This window comes from Notolepis coatsorum, assembly GCF_963971535.1.
Source record: "Notolepis coatsorum genome assembly, chromosome: 1".
Lineage (NCBI taxonomy): Eukaryota > Metazoa > Chordata > Actinopteri > Aulopiformes > Paralepididae > Notolepis > Notolepis coatsorum.
This window is the reverse complement of record NC_140165.1, coordinates 237,968,777-237,985,320: the sequence shown is the minus strand read 5'-3', so window position 1 is coordinate 237,985,320 and position 16,544 is coordinate 237,968,777. Positions and strand designations below refer to the sequence as shown.

Below are 16,544 nucleotides of genomic sequence, written 5' to 3'. Positions count from 1 at the left end.
AGAGAGGGGTAGCTGAAGAGTAGAGACCAGCTGGGAGACGCTGAGGGAGAGAAGGGTAGCTGAAGAGTAGAGACCAGCTGGGAGACGCTGAGGGAGAGAAGGGTAGCTGAAGAGTAGAGACCAGCTGGGAGACGCTGAGGGAGAGAAGGGTAGCTGAAGAGTAGAGACCAGCTGGGAGACGCTGAGGGAGAGAAGGGTAGCTGAAGAGTAGAGACCAGCTCGCCTAGGACTCCTCGGGTGTGGGCACGGATTTAGGTCGCACAGCCTGGATAAGTGCACTAGCTAAATACACGACGAACCGATGGTAATGCTGGTCACTGAAGAACTGTAGCCGCACGATACACTATAAATGATCGACTATTACTTCACATTAGATTAAGTCGAACTCAACGTTACTGCGTTAAACTCTGACACTTTAACATTCTATTCGCACGCGGTTCTCAATGCTCTATTTAGATGCAAGGTTGCTCACTTCACTGCACGTTGACTCGTGGTGAAGGCTTTACTAGTAATGAACGAATTGCTGCTGTTTACACCTGCGCCGTATTTATACGTAAGGTGAATATCTAGTCCCAACCTGGTCACTTTGGTCCTGAATCACTACACTGCCAAAGGCATGTTCTAACATGCCCCAAACTCGCCCATTGCACCTGTCTGAGTACGAGACTGCCTGGAGCCTGGGGGCACTGTCCAATAGGAGAGCGAATATTACTCTGGTTTGTATGCAGGTAAAGGGATATTCCGTGTATATATACAAATAATATACAAGGGATATCAAACGATATACAAATATTATACAAGGGATATCAAACAATAAATATATATATTCGGTTTAATCTGACCCTTTGTAACAGCCGCCTCCTAATTAGTCCGCACCTAATTAGTTAAAGCGAAGACAGATTAATAGTCCTATCAACTACTCAATGTCTGTTGTGGGGAGTAGGGCAATCTACAAAGTCAGTGGGTCATGGTCGTCATCAGGGGAGTCAGGGAGCCTCGGCAACTCTATCAGCCTCGCCACGGGTCGGGTGTATGTCCGCCCCTGGACAATAACTTCTGCCGCTCTGACCTTTCCGTCGGCACCAGTGATCACTTTGCTTACGCGGCCGGCCGGCCACGCAGCTCGAGGTAGTGACTGGTCTATGATCATAACGACTGTGTCCACTTTTAAGTTGTCCCTGTCCTTGACCCGCTTCTGACGAGCTGGAAGGGATGGTAGGGAGCTTAGGAGGAAGCGGGCCTGAGACTGGTTGATCTGTGCTTGGCTGTGTCTCCACATCCTCCGTCTGTTCCTCTTGTTCGGTCTGTACCCCGTCTGAGGAGGGGCCGGTTCCGGCCGCCCCATCAAGAAGTCGTTTGGGGTGCTGGGTTCGAGGTCAGCTACGTCGCTTGGAGCGCAGCTGAGGGGGGTGGAGTTCGGAACTCCCTCTTCTTGGGCCCACGGTTCTCTCACAGGCCTCTCGTCTAATGTCAATAGCCTCTCAACGGGCTGTACGAGAGAGTGGCCGGTGTCGCTCACCTTTGTGTGCAGGCAGCGTGTAGACGTGGGTTGACTGTCAAGTCCGTAGAGGGGGCCCTGGAGCGTCCACCCCAGTCGGGTCTGAACCGCGACTGGGCATCCTTTGGGTCCGATGTGGGCCGCCTCAATTGGGAGAATGAGATCCGCGTGGTCGGAGCCTATGAGCAGGTTCGGTGTGGCGCCGTCGATAAGCGGTATAGGTAGTCTGCGTAGGTGCTCGTACTTCGCCATCAGCTGTGGGATGGGGTAGGTGTACTGTGACAGGCCTATGTCGTGGCTGGTGAAGACGTTAGTGATGCTATACTGCTTCTCGGGCTGCTCGACCACTGCTATCGTGAAGGAGACATTTTCACCCTTTATGGTCTTCCGGTCTCTTCTAATGGTACGGATTGTCATTGTTTCTTTGGCACCCCGCAGGCCCAACTGGGCTGCGGCGGAAGCGAGGAGGAGAGTCTTTTCAGACCCATCGTCTAGGACAGCGTAAGTGTCCAGGACCTTGTCCTTGTAGCTCAGGAGCACTCTGACCACTTTGATGAGCACTCGGGGGGTCCCGCTATGCTTGGGGTCTATGTGGAGCACTCCTGTTGGTCGGTTGCCTTGTTTGGCTAATCTTCGCTGGTGGGCCCCGCACAGTGATGCGCGGTGAGCGGCGCCCGCCTGGTCCGCCTCACGCCACTGATCAACTTGGACGGTGTTCAGTGTCTTGTATTCGTCGCACTGTGCCAGCCAGTGTCCACCGTCGCAGTAGGTACAGACGATCTCCCATTCCTCTCTGGCGGGGGAGTTGTGACTCGGCGGTGGTGGCGCCGACTCGGGGTAGTACGGGTGGCACTGTCGGTCCCCGTGTCTGCTGCGACAGTCAGGACACCAGGGGGGGGGGTCCAGGACTGGTTTGTGGTGACACCGCCTCGGCCTGATACATCACCGTGACGGGCCCACTTTGGTTTCCTGGCGGACGCTTGTTGATGTCGTGCAGGACCTCCAGGTGGGCGCCGTCGCACTTGCTGCATTTCTTCTTTAAACGGCACTCAGCTGCCATATGGCTGCGCGCGCAGCGGAAGCAGCGGCGGTTGGCTTTGATCCACTGACTCACCTCGTCAGCGGTCAGCTTCTTGAAAGTGTCACATTGATACAGCCGATGTTCCTCTTCACAGTACTGGCATACAATCTTCCACTCCCCCTTGGTCGGGGGGGTGCTGTGGTTCTTGTGCTGCGGCACTGACTCGGCCTGGTGCATAACAGTCACTGACCGGCGGTTATCGTTGGACCTCCGAGGTCCATCTCTAGGGCTAGAGTCACTCCACACGAATGTGTCCAGTCGTAGACTGCTGACTTCCCTGGCGAGGAAATCAGCTAGGTCTAGGAGGGATGCTTCTGGGCCGTTGGGGTCGCGGTGGTCTCTCTGCCGCCGAAAACGCTCTTGGCGGGCTGGAGGGAGCTTCTCCAGTATTCGCTCCACATTAGAGTTTGCATATAGTTCATGTCTCCCCTTCTCCTTTTGGGACCCCAGCATCCCCACGAGGGATTGTACCTTGATAGAGAGGTCATCCAGTGCTCTATTGTCTTTGGCTGGGGGGAGGCGGTCGATATCTCTTATTTCTTGTATCACGTAGTCCCATATGCGTCCATAACGCTGGTCGAGGGCCACTAGAGCCGCGGAGTATGGGGTGCTTGAGTTGGAATATGCCAGCGCTATGTTATGCGCTCTGGGCACCTTGAGATGCTTGAGGAGGATGGCATATTTGTACGACTCGTCGGGGACGTCGGACATCATAGTCTCCAAGCACATCCGTAATTCCGTGTACTGTGCTCTGTCCTCGCGCGTAAAGTCTGGGAACGTCGGTGTGCCAAGGTACGATGCCATGGATGGCTGGCACATTGGTGAGCGTAGGGGCAGAGGCCTCCTGGGCGAGTCTCCCCGTACGTGTTGTCGTGGGTTGGTACTTGGTGGGTACCAGAGGCCGGGTACCCAGGTGCTGTTCCTCGGTGCTGACTGTACGTCAAACTCACCCGTGAGTTGGGTCGGGGGTTTGTAGTGCAGTGACTCGGGGCTGACGTCGGGGCTGTACTGGGCCTCCTGGTCCAGAGTACGTTGCTGCTGGTCGGGGCTGTACTGGGCCTCCTGGTCCAGAGTACGTTGCTGCTGGTGGGCTTGACATTCCTCCTCTTCCTTTTCCTCTTCTAGGTCCTGGAGTCTTCTAGTCAGTCTCTCGGCGACATAGGCCGGTTCTTCCCGGTGGCTGGGTCTCGTATGGACCGGTCGGGGAGGGGGGTCGGAGACGTAGACAGGATCCTCTTGTTGGCCGGGTCCCGGGTCGCTTCGTCGGGTAGGGGAAGGTGCCCTAGACCCTTGTCGTGATGATCTCCGGGAGCTCCGTGCGGAGAGAGGGGGTGTCGCCATGGCGATCAATTGTTCTATCATCTGCGCCTGCAGCCGGTCGCGCTCTGCTTCGCGCTGGGCATGGGCGGCGGCGCGCTCTGCTTCGCGCTGGGCATTGGCGGCGTCGCGCTGTGCATTGGCGGCGTCGCGCTGTGCATTGGCGCGGTCTCTTTCAATGTTCTCTTCCGTCTGAAGGCGTCTCTCTTCCGTCTGAAGGCGTCTCTCCTCCAGTCTTATGCGGTCGTCTTCACTCCTTTGTTGCGCCTGGAAGCGCTCTCGTTCGGTTGCAGAGTGTTCGCGCTCACTAAGGGCTTGCGCTTGGAGTTGCGCGTGAAGGCGCTCTCGTTCCGCTGCAGATTGTTCGCGCTCGCTTAATTGTTGCGCCTGGAGGCGCTCTCGTTGTTCGCGCTCGCTCGTCTGTTGTTGCGCCTGGAGGCGCTCTCGTTGTTCGCGCTCGCTCGTCTGTTGAGCCTGGAGGCGCTCGCGTTCCATGGCAGAGTGTTCGCGCTCACTAAGCGTCTTTGCTTGAAGCCGGTCGCGTTCACCCTGAAGTCGGTCTCTTTCGGTGGAGGCTGCCAGTGTGGCGATCAAGGCTTGCGCCAGTATCTGGTCCGCCTGGCTGGGGGATGACACTGACGGAGGTGATCGGCTTCTGACAGAGCTCGTTGGAGATCTGTTCTCCTGGCGCGCCCCAAGGTCCATCTCCTGGGCACGCTTCTCTTCTCTTGGTTGTGTGTCGGGTTCTGTCTCTGGAGCGCTTTCTTTATCCTGGAGCGCTCCGGGGACTATCCCGGTGACGTTGTCTGGAGGTATAGTCATGTCATGTCCCACCTGGTCCCCCCCGTGAGCTGAGTCAGTTTGGTCTGAACCCACTGGGGTCTCTACTGGTCGGGTCGCCTGGTCGATAGGATTTGACATGCTTTGACTATCCGCTTTATCCGTATTTAACGTCTGTTTATATAAGCTAGGTAGTAGAACGACAGCGTATTCCTCCAGATAGGGAGGTGGCTGACGTTTGCGCTGCGGGCGGTCTAGCTTGGGAGAGCCGCTTGGGGAGTGTTCACCGCTGGCCATGGTTAATATTAATATTATATTAAATATTACACTGATACCCTCCGGCTCGAAGGACCAATTGTAACTGAGGGGTACAATTCCCTGACTGTATTAAAGATTGTGATATACCAAACCACTACTAGTTATGTACTTTAATTACTGGCCATACAGTACATGAATATATATGGTGAACACCCACACAAGAATACGGCATTGACACATAAAGTTCTATTTGGAGGGTATTTATTATTATTAAGCAACGTTAGGTTACAGATTGAGAATTAGGCTCGCGCTTGTATGGCGAAGAACACACGTAAAGTCAGTCAAGAGCGTAAGTCAATGAGAATAGTATGAATACTATGATGGGTCTAAGCTGACGCCACCTGTGGTATAGCAATTATATGGGCCACACCGGTACCAGCTGGAGACACTGGGGGGTTCCCTCCGGGGTGTAAGGCCGGTAGGGGTAGAGGAATGTTCGGGTACAAAGTCTGGGGACGAGGAATAACGAGGCTCCAGATACAGGAGCCGGTGCATGTACTCCCTTGATCAGCAGACAAAGCAGCAGTTGTAATCCAGTATGCTCGACAGCATGGACGACAGCTAGCCAGCCTCTTCCTAGAGGCGGGCCCGAGTGATGATCCTCACGGGGGTAAATCCCAAACGACAGTGGGATCGACGGTACTCTTCTCCAGTGGTCACGGTCCCAAAGCAATATAATCCAACCAGAAATGGTTCTGCAATCGCCGGTGTAGGTTCTCCGGTGTACATATCCAACGGTTCTCGCCTAGGACTCCTCGGGTGTGGGCACGGATTTAGGTCGCACAGCCTGGATAAGTGCACTAGCTAAATACACGACGAACCGATGGTAATGCTGGTCACTGAAGAACTGTAGCCGCACGATACACTATAAATGATCGACTATTACTTCACATTAGATTAAGTCGAACTCAACGTTACTGCATTAAACTCTGACACTTTAACATTCTATTCGCACGCGGTTCTCAATGCTCTATTTAGATGCAAGGTTGCTCACTTCACTGCACGTTGACTCGTGGTGAAGGCTTTACTAGTAATGAACGAATTGCTGCTGTTTACACCTGCGCCGTATTTATACGTAAGGTGAATATCTAGTCCCAACCTTTTCACTTTGGTCCTGAATCACTACACTGCCAAAGGCATGTTCTAACATGCCCCAAACTCGCCCATTGCACCTGTCTGAGTACGAGACTGCCTGGAGCCTGGGGGCACTGTCCAATAGGAGAGCGAATATTACTCTGGTTTGTATGCAGGTAAAGGGATATTCCGTGTATATATACAAATAATATACAAGGGATATCAAACGATATACAAATATTATACAAGGGATATCAAACAATAAATATATATATTCGGTTTAATCTGACCCTTTGTAACAGTATATGTTTAGTGTATATGTTTGTGTATTTGTTTTGTTTTGTTATTCTTATTCGTGACTTTGTTCTGTCTAAATGTTTAATGTGAGCGATTTGTAGTGTCAAATGTCCCTCGGGATAATTAAAGTATTTCTATTCTATTCTATCTATATATGTTTAGTGTATATGTTTGTGTATATGTTTAATGTATATGTTTAGTGTATATGTTTAGTGTATATATTTAGTATATGTTTAGTGTATATGTTTAGTGTATATGTTTAGTGTATATATTTAGTGTATATGTTTAGTGTATATGTTTAGTGTATATATTTAGTGTATATGTTTAGTGTATATGTTTAGTATACCGTATATGTTTAGTGTATATGTTTAGCGTATATGTTTAGTATATATGTTTAGTATATATATTTAGTGTATATGTTTAGTGTATATGTTTAGTGTATATATTTGGTGTATATGTTTAGTGTATATATTTAGTGTATATGTTTAGTGTATATGTTTAGTGTACTGTATATGTTTAGTGTATATGTTTAGTGTATATGTTTAGTATATATATTTAGTGTATATGTTTAGTGTATATATTTAGTGTATATATTTACTGTATATGTTTAGTGTATATATTTAGTGTATATGTTTAGTGTATATATTTAGTGTATATATTTAATGTGTATGTTTAGTGTATATGTTTAGTGTATATGTTTAGTGTACTGTATATGTTTAGTGTATATGTTTAGTGTATATATTTTGTGTATATATTTAGTGTATATGTTTAGTGTATATGTTTAGTGTACTGTATATGTTTAGTGTATATGTTTAGCGTATATGTTTAGTATATATGTTTAGTATATATATTTAGTGTATATGTTTAGTGTATATGTTTATTGTATATATTTAGTGTATATGTTTAGTGTATATATTTAGTGTATATGTTTAGTGTATATGTTTAGTGTACTGTATATGTTTAGTGTATATGTTTAGTGTATATATTTAGTGTATATGTTTAGTGTATATATTTAGTGTATATGTTTACTGTATATGTTTAGTGTATATATTTAGTGTATATGTTTAGTGTATATATTTAGTGTATATATTTAATGTGTATGTTTAGTGTATATGTTTAGTGTATATGTTTAGTGTACTGTATATGTTTAGTGTATATGTTTAGTGTATATGTTTAGTGTATATATTTTGTGTATATGTTTAGTGTATATGTTTAGCGTATATGTTTAGTATATATATTTATTATTTAGTGTATATGTTTAGTGTATATATAAGAGTAGAGACCAGCTGGGAGACGCTGAGGGAGAGAAGGGTAGCTGAAGAGTAGAGACCAGCTGGGAGACGCTGAGGGAGAGAAGGGTAGCTGAAGAGTAGAGACCAGCTGGGAGACGCTGAGGGAGAGAAGGGTAGCTGAAGAGTAGAGACCAGCTGGGAGACGCTGAGGGAGAGAAGGGTAGCTGAAGAGTAGAGACCAGCTGGGAGACGCTGAGGGAGAGAAGGGTAGCTGAAGAGTAGAGACCAGCTGGGAGACGCTGAGGGAGAGAAGGGTAGCTGAAGAGTAGAGAGGTGGAGGCGTTAGCCCCTTGGCTCTCACCAAGGGGTGATATTTAAGCTATTCAACAAAGGCATTCCTCCACAGTTCCTATGTGTTTAGTGTATATGTTTAGCGTATATGTTTGTGTATTTGTTTTGTTTTGTTATACTTATTTGTGACTTTGTTCTGTCTAAATGTTTAATGTGAACGATTTGTAGTGTCAAATGTCCCTTGGGATAATTAAAGTATTTCTATTCTATTCTATTCTATTCTATCTATATATGTTTAGTGTATATGTTTGTGTATATGTTTGTGTATATGTTTAATGTATATGTTTAGTGTATATGTTTAGTGTATATATTTAGTGTATGTTTAGTGTATATGTTTAGTGTATATGTTTACTGTATATGTTTAGTGTATATGTTTAGTGTATATATTTAGTGTATATATTTAATGTGTATGTTTAGTGTATATGTTTAGTGTATATGTTTAGTGTACTGTATATGTTTAGTGTATATATTTAGTGTATATGTTTAGTGTATATGTTTAGTGTATATATTTAGTGTATATGTTTAGTGTATATGTTTAGTGTATATGTTTAGTGTATATGTTTAGCGTATATATTTAGTGTATATATTTAATGTGTATGTTTAGTGTATATGTTTAGTGTATATGTTTAGTGTACTGTATATGTTTAGTGTATATGTTTAGTGTATATGTTTAGTGTATATATTTAGTGTATATGTTTAGTGTATATGTTTAGTGTATATGTTTAGTGTATATATTTAGTGTATATGTTTAGTGTATATGTTTAGTGTACTGTATATGTTTAGTGTATATGTTTAGCGTATATGTTTAGTGTACTGTATATGTTTAGGGTATATGTTTAGTGTATATGTTTAGTGTATATGTTTAGCGTATATGTTTAGTATATATGTTTAGTATATATATTTAGTGTATATGTTTAGTGTATATATTTAGTGTATATATTTAATGTGTATGTTTAGTGTATATGTTTAGTGTATATGTTTAGTGTACTGTATATGTTTAGTGTATATGTTTAGTGTATATGTTTAGTGTATATATTTAGTGTATATGTTTAGTGTATATGTTTAGTGTATATGTTTAGTGTATATATTTAGTGTATATGTTTAGTGTATATGTTTAGTGTACTGTATATGTTTAGTGTATATGTTTAGCGTATATGTTTAGTGTACTGTATATGTTTAGGGTATATGTTTAGTGTATATGTTTAGTGTATATGTTTAGCGTATATGTTTAGTATATATGTTTAGTATATATATTTAGTGTATATGTTTAGTGTATATGTTTAGTGTACTGTATATGTTTAGTGTATATGTTTAGCGTATATATTTAGTATATATGTTTATGTATATTTAGTGTATATGTTTAGTGTATATGTTTAGTGTATATGTTTAGTGTATATATTTAGTGTATATGTTTAGTGTATATATTTAGTGTATATGTTTAGTGTATATGTTTAGTGTACTGTATATCTTTAGTGTATATGTTTAGCGTATATGTTTAGTATATATATTTAGTGTATATGTTTAGTGTATATATTTAGTGTATATGTTTACTGTATATGTTTAGTGTATATATTTAGTGTATATGTTTAGTGTATATATTTAGTGTATATATTTAATGTGTATGTTTAGTGTATATGTTTAGTGTATATGTTTAGTGTATATGTTTAGTGTATATGTTTAGTGTATATGTTTAGTGTATATGTTTAGTGTATATATTTTGTGTATATGTTTAGTGTATATGTTTAGCGTATATGTTTAGTATATATATTTAGTGTATATGTTTAGTGTATATATTTAGTGTATATGTTTAGTGTATATATTTAGTGTATATGTTTAGTGTATATGTTTAGTGTATATGTTTAGTGTATATATTTTGTGTATATGTTTAGTGTATATGTTTAGCGTATATGTTTAGTATATATATTTAGTGTATATGTTTAGTGTATATATTTAGTGTATATGTTTAGTGTATATGTTTAGTGTATATATTTAGTGTGTATGTTTAGTGTATATGTTTAGTGTATATGTTTAGTGTATATGTTTAGTGTATATATTTAGTGTCTATGTTTAGTGTATATATTTTGTGTGTATCTTTAGTGTATATATTTACGATAGGTTATGTAGATAACCTAGTTATATTAGTATTGGCTGAGCGTCCCGCTCTGAGCCTTACGAGATACTCCTATCTCCTGTGATACTTAATGTATCTCCCACGAATAAAAACACATGCACCCTACCTGTATGGGGCCCCGCCCCTTATGGTGGCACCACCCATATAACCATGACTCTGGTCATGAAACACCCTTCCTCGCCAAAACCCGTCCCAGGAAAAGATCCCTCAAGAGCGAACTCAGGGCCGCGCAGAGCGGGACGCTCAGCCAATACTAATATAACTAGGTTATCTACTAGGGGTGGGAATCACCAGTTTCATCACGATACGATACGATATCGATTCTTTGGACAACGATACGATATTTGCCGATATCAAAAAGTCTCCCACGATACGATACGATACGATTCGATTCAGGTGCCTGCGATCGATATGAGACGATATTAATTTTATATGCCCATTTAACACAATCAGTAACATTTAGATCAACCCAAAAAAGGCAACAGAAATATCATTTGACATTTTTATTTTTGAGCTCTTTCAGACATTTAAATGAAAAACAATCTCCTGTTCACTGTAGAGTGTAGAGTGCTCAATACCAACTAACTTTAATAACTAACTTAAATAACCAACTTTAATAACTAACTTAAATAAGGTAATAACTTTAATAACCAACTTAAACAACAACAACATTACAACAATATAAACAATATATTAATTAGAACATAATAATAACCAAGGTCATCTCCACTGTCGATTTCCTGAGAGTCAAAGGTCACTCACCCTTGGATATATATTTTTTGTACTAGCATTATGTAAACAATCCCTTGTGTCTCATAAACAAACAATATAAAACGTACTTACGGTAGTAAGTAACAATAACCAAAGGCACCACTTGTAAGTGCAAATGCAGTGCAAATGCAGTACAGCATAGCTAGCTATTATCCACTATATACTGGAATATGAATGATTCTGAACCAAATAAAAAATATAAATGTTGGAACAAAGCAAATGTAAACAATTCCACGTGTTTTCAGTGCAAATGCAGTACAGCATAGCTAGCTATTATCCACTATATACTGGAATATGAATGATTCTGAACCAAATAAAAAATATAAATGTTGGAACAAAGCAAATGTAAACAATTCCACGTGTTTCAGTGCAAATGCAGTACAGCATAGCTAGCTATTATCCACTATATACTGGAATATGAATTATTCTGAACCAAATAAAAAATATAAATGTTGGAACAAAGCAAATGTAAACAATTCCACGTGTTTCAGTGCAAATGCAGTACAGCATAGCTAGCTATTATCCACAATACTGGGATATGAATTATTCTGAACCAAATAAAAAATATAAATGTTGGAAAAAAGCAAATGTAAACAATTCCACGTGTTTCAGTGCAAATGCAGTACAGCATAGCTAGCTATTATCCACAATACTGGGATATGAATTATTCTGAACCAAATAAAAAATATAAATGTTGGAAAAAAGCAAATGTAAACAATTCCACATGTTTCAGTGCAAATGCAGTACAGCATAGCTAGCTATTATCCACTATATACTGGGATATGAATTATTCTGACCCAATTAAAAAATATAAATGTTAGAACAAAGCAAATGTAAACAATTCCACATGTTTCAGTGCAAATGCAGTACAGCATAGCTAGCTATTATCCACTATATACTGGAATATGAATGATTCTGAACCAAATAAAAAATATAAATGTTGGAACAAAGCAAATGTAAACAATTCCACGTGTTTCAGTGCAAATGCAGTACAGCATAGCTAGCTATTATCCACTATATACTGGAATATGAATGATTCTGAACCAAATAAAAAATATAAATGTTGGAACAAAGAAAATGTAAACAATTCCACGTGTTTTCAGTGCAAATGCAGTACAGCATAGCTAGCTATTATCCACAATACTGGGATATGAATTATTCTGAACCAAATAAAAAATATAAATGTTGGAAAAAAGCAAATGTAAACAATTCCACATTTTTCAGTGCATGACATCTCAGGCAGTCAAGTATGTCCTTAAGTGTTCTTCTTTGGGAGGTTTTTCTTCAAAAAAACCAACTGATCGACATGCTCAGCAGACAAACAGCTGCGTTCTGAACGGACAATGTCACCTGCAGTGCTAAAAACACGCTCAGAAGGTACGCTAGTACCAGGAATGCAGAGGTATGTTTTGGCAAGGTTTGCCAGGAGAGGAAGCTCAGTCTGCTGGCTTTTCCACCACTCTAACACATTACCTCCGAGGGCCAAAGATGCAGTCTCTCTATACTTAGCAGCTTCAGCCTGGGCTCGCTCTCTGGAGGACTTGGTCTGACGAGGGTCCACATCGCAGAAGGTGTCACCAAACCATTGTTCAATTGCCTTTGACTTCTTGGAAGCGGGAACGTATTCTGAAATGACACAGAAAGACAAAATATCTTTCAAACACTTGTTAGCTGATTATAAAAGGGGAACTTCACTGAACAAATTAAAAGTTCCCCTTTATTTAACTAATTTACATGTTTATAACATTGAGTCAATAACACTTTCCACAAAAAGGAAACCTACACACGCACGCACGCACACACACACACGCACACACACACACACACACACACCTTGTGCAGTGGCTTGAGCCTGAGACGTCCCCGGCACTTCATCAGAAGGTTGGTCATCATCAGAAGGTTGGTCATCAGATGTGTGAGGAGGTGTACTCGGCTCCACCCGCACCTGCACCGCTGTGTCATTCTGTAGAGACACACACACACACATATTAAATATAATCATTACAACACTAAATAAAGTAATGAATAATACATCCATTATGAATAGTGTTTGCATTTCTAAAACACAAATAGACAAAATAATATGATCTTAAGTAATGAATAATACATCCATTATGAATAGTGTTTGCATTTCTAAAACACAAATAGACAAAATAATATGATCTTACTTTCTGGTCCCACAGCTCTGCAGCCTCATGGATGACACCCTGGAATGTTGCAGCTCTCTCTGCCTCACTTAGAAATGGCAGCTTTTTGAATCTTGGGTCCAAGGCAGATGCTCTCTGCAGAACTTCATGCAAGCCCACATACCGCTCTCCAAGCTGGCCGGCCATTACCTCCTTCATCTCTGTCAGCAAGGTGGAGTCTTCCTCTGAGATGCTGAAATGCTCCAACAGTTTAGCTTTCATTGGAGCAATGACAGACAGAGTGGGCTGTTTTTCCTCACACATGATGGTGCTGGCACTTTTCACTGGTCCGAGCAGGTTGACCAAGTCCTCAGCTGTAGTGATGTCACTCTCGTTGAGTGTATGCACGTCCTTTGCACCTTTTCTTAGTTTTCTGTCCAGCAGTGTGGCGCACACTGTAGCTTGTTGCTCCAAAAAACGCTCGAGCATATCATATGAACTGTTCCAGCGTGTTATCACGTCTTGCTTTAGCTTGTGTTCTGGAAGTCCAAGCAACTTCTGCTTCTCTTTTAAAAGTGCAGTTGCCACCGTGCTGCGGTGGAAATACGAGACAACCCGTCTCACTCTGCCCAAAAGACGTGCTGCACCAGCACATTTAAGGCCTTTCTGCGTCGCCAAGTTGATAGTATGTGCAAAGCATGTTATGTGTGGCGACATATTTGCCTCTACTCCGGCTACAAGCATGTTGCTGGCATTATCCGTTACAAGCGCAGGTCTTTTGTCGCTTATATTCCACTCTGCACATGCTTCGGTCAAAACGGTGGCAATATTTGCTCCCGTGTGTGAGTCATTCAACACGCGTGTCTGGAGAACATAATTTTTCATTTGCCAGTCTTTGTCAATGTGATGACAGGTCACAGCTACATATGATTCTGTGGTACATGACGTCCAACCATCTGTAGTGACTGAGAGCGACTCGTTCTGCGTTCATCAGCTCACCTTTTATTTCGTTGCGAATAGTATTGTAGAGCGTCGGTATACAGGTTTCACTGAAGTGCTTTCTTGATGGAATTGTATATCGCGGCTCCAGAGTATGGAGTAGATCACGAAAGCCGTCGTTTTCAACAACGCTGTACGGCCTCATGTCTTTGCAAATGAAATTTGTAATTGCAGCCGTTATACTCATCGCTCTTTTAGAGTTGTGATTCAGTTTCTGCGGAAAGAAACTCGTCAAGACTGGTGTTGTTGTTGACTTCGCAGCCTCTGACGCACTAGCGGCGGCATGGGGATCAATGCCATGCTTCTTCTTGAGGTGCACAGCAAGGTTTGTCGTGTTTCCCGAGTAACGTATCTCGACTTTACATTGTTTGCAGACGGCATTCGATTTGTCTGTTGTCCCCGTCTTTCATCCGAAACCCAAAGTATGTCCAGACCGCTGATTTGTTTCCTTTAGGAGAGATAATATCCTCACCGTCAATGTTTTGGTTGTTAGCCATCCTGCAGCTGCTGTTGACTGTTGTGTTGGTGGTTTGATTTCCCGTTTCACGTGACGATCTCGCGCGAATCCAGCTGCCTGCCGGCGCTTTCGGTTTCTAGATGAGACTTGCGCGCGGCGCAACAGGAAAATGAATCGATAATGATCGATCGTTTTACGTGGCATCGATCCTACTTGATATTTGAAATTAGATCGATATATCGATCTGGATCGATGTATCGTCCCACCCCTATTATCTACATAACCTATCATTATATATCGTATTTGCATCGCGTCCCGCTCTGAGCCTTACGAGATAATGGGGAAGAGCGGGCGCGAGACCCGACAGATGTACCCCCTGAAAACCCGTAAGCCCACATCAAGGGGTGCGGGGAGCCCTGTCACCCCATCCTCCCTAATGAAGGGGGGGCGCAGTCAACTCCACCTGAATGCGAACAAGAGGGAAACTAGAACCCCTTGAACACACCGTACAGGCGGAACCACGTGTGACTCAACACACTGTGGCCCATACCCATACACTCCTGCTACCCGACCAAAGGACGGGAAGCAGGAAAGGCCACAGACCCCAGAACCGCCTGGGAGACAGAACCCCCGGTCATGTCCATGAGGAAAAACCTTACAAAGGAGCCCGGGGAGGACCATGAAGCTGCAGCACAGATGGCCTCCACCGAGGCCCCACCCAGGAGAGCGGCAGAGGCAGCCACCCCACGAGTGGAGTGCGCCCTGACGCCCCCAGGGGGATCCTGCCCAGCCAACGTGTAGCAGCGGGTAACACCCTCGCACAACCAACGGGACAGGCGCTGCTCCGACAGTGCCTTACCAGCACGAGCCCCACCGTAACAGACAAAAAGCTGGACGGTAACCCTGAAATCCTGAGTACGGCTGAGGTAAATCCCCAAGCACGGACTGGACATGACAGGTGAAGGCCCGCATCTAACTCACTAGTGTGAGGAGGAGGACGAAACGCCTGAACCACAATATCCCGGGAGCGGAAGGAACCCCGGATATTCTTAGGCACGAAAGCAAGATCAGGTCGCAGAGTGACACCGCAATCGGTCCGAAAAGACAGGCACTCTGGACGTACCGAGAGAGCACAGAGCTCACCTACGCGTTTAGCGGAAGTGACAGCCAGAAGGAACGCGGTCCTGAAGGACAGCTGTCCCCACGGCGCCCGCTCGAGCGGCTCAAACGGGGCCAAGGACAACCGACCGAGGACCAATTGAAGATCCCAAGTCGGAGCCAAGGAGCGTTGCACCGGCTTAACGCGTCGAGCGCCAAGCAGGAAACGCTTCACAAGAGGGTGGCTGAACAAGACATCCCCTCAAACCCCTCATGATAGGAGGATATAGCTGCTGCATATACCCTCACCGTCGAAGCCGACAGTCTATCAAGGAGAGACTGGAGGTAACCAAGGACAGCATCCAGGGGGCAGGAGACTGAGTCCCGGCCCCCCGCCTTACACCACACTTGGAACATACGTCATCTGCCCGCGTAAGCGCAACAGTGGAGGGAGCATGCGCATTCCAGATGGTAACACCATCAGGATCAAGAACCTGCGCCCCTCAACGTACCCGTCCCAACAACTGACCTAACAGATGTATGGGGAAGAATCCCTGGCGGCACGGCATCGGTCCCAGACCTGCCTGGCCATGTCCAGACGCAATCCTCACCCGTCAGGATGAGGGCCGCCCCGCGACAGTACACCTGCACCCACATTCTCCCTGCCGGGGATGTGGGGAGCCCTCAGGCCGCGCAGATGGAGGACGCCCATAGCCAGCCGCCCGCCGCCTGGTGCAGACAGGGGGAGCGTACTCCTCCCTGTCTGTCGATACACGACACTGACGTCGTAACGTCCGTCCTGATCAACACCATTTGTGGACCAGAAGGACCGCTTTCAACACCAACACATTGAACGTAGCGCAGACCGGGCAGCATGGTTTGCCAGCTGCCCCCTACTGCGTTGGCCCGACGCATCACCAGCGAGGGAGGCGTCGGTGAAAACGCGACGTGAGACAGCGCCGTAACCGTCCTAGGACGGAACCTCCCGAGCGTGTTGACAACACGCTCTGAGAT

The 16,544-nt window shown here is 44.4% G+C and overlaps 1 protein-coding gene across 3 annotated transcripts in view; it reads left to right on the top strand.

The window, feature by feature from the left end:
• Positions 1-16,544, top strand: part of il15l (interleukin 15, like) — a 153,618-nt gene that overhangs the window by 91,979 nt on the left and 45,095 nt on the right. The window lies entirely within an intron of this gene.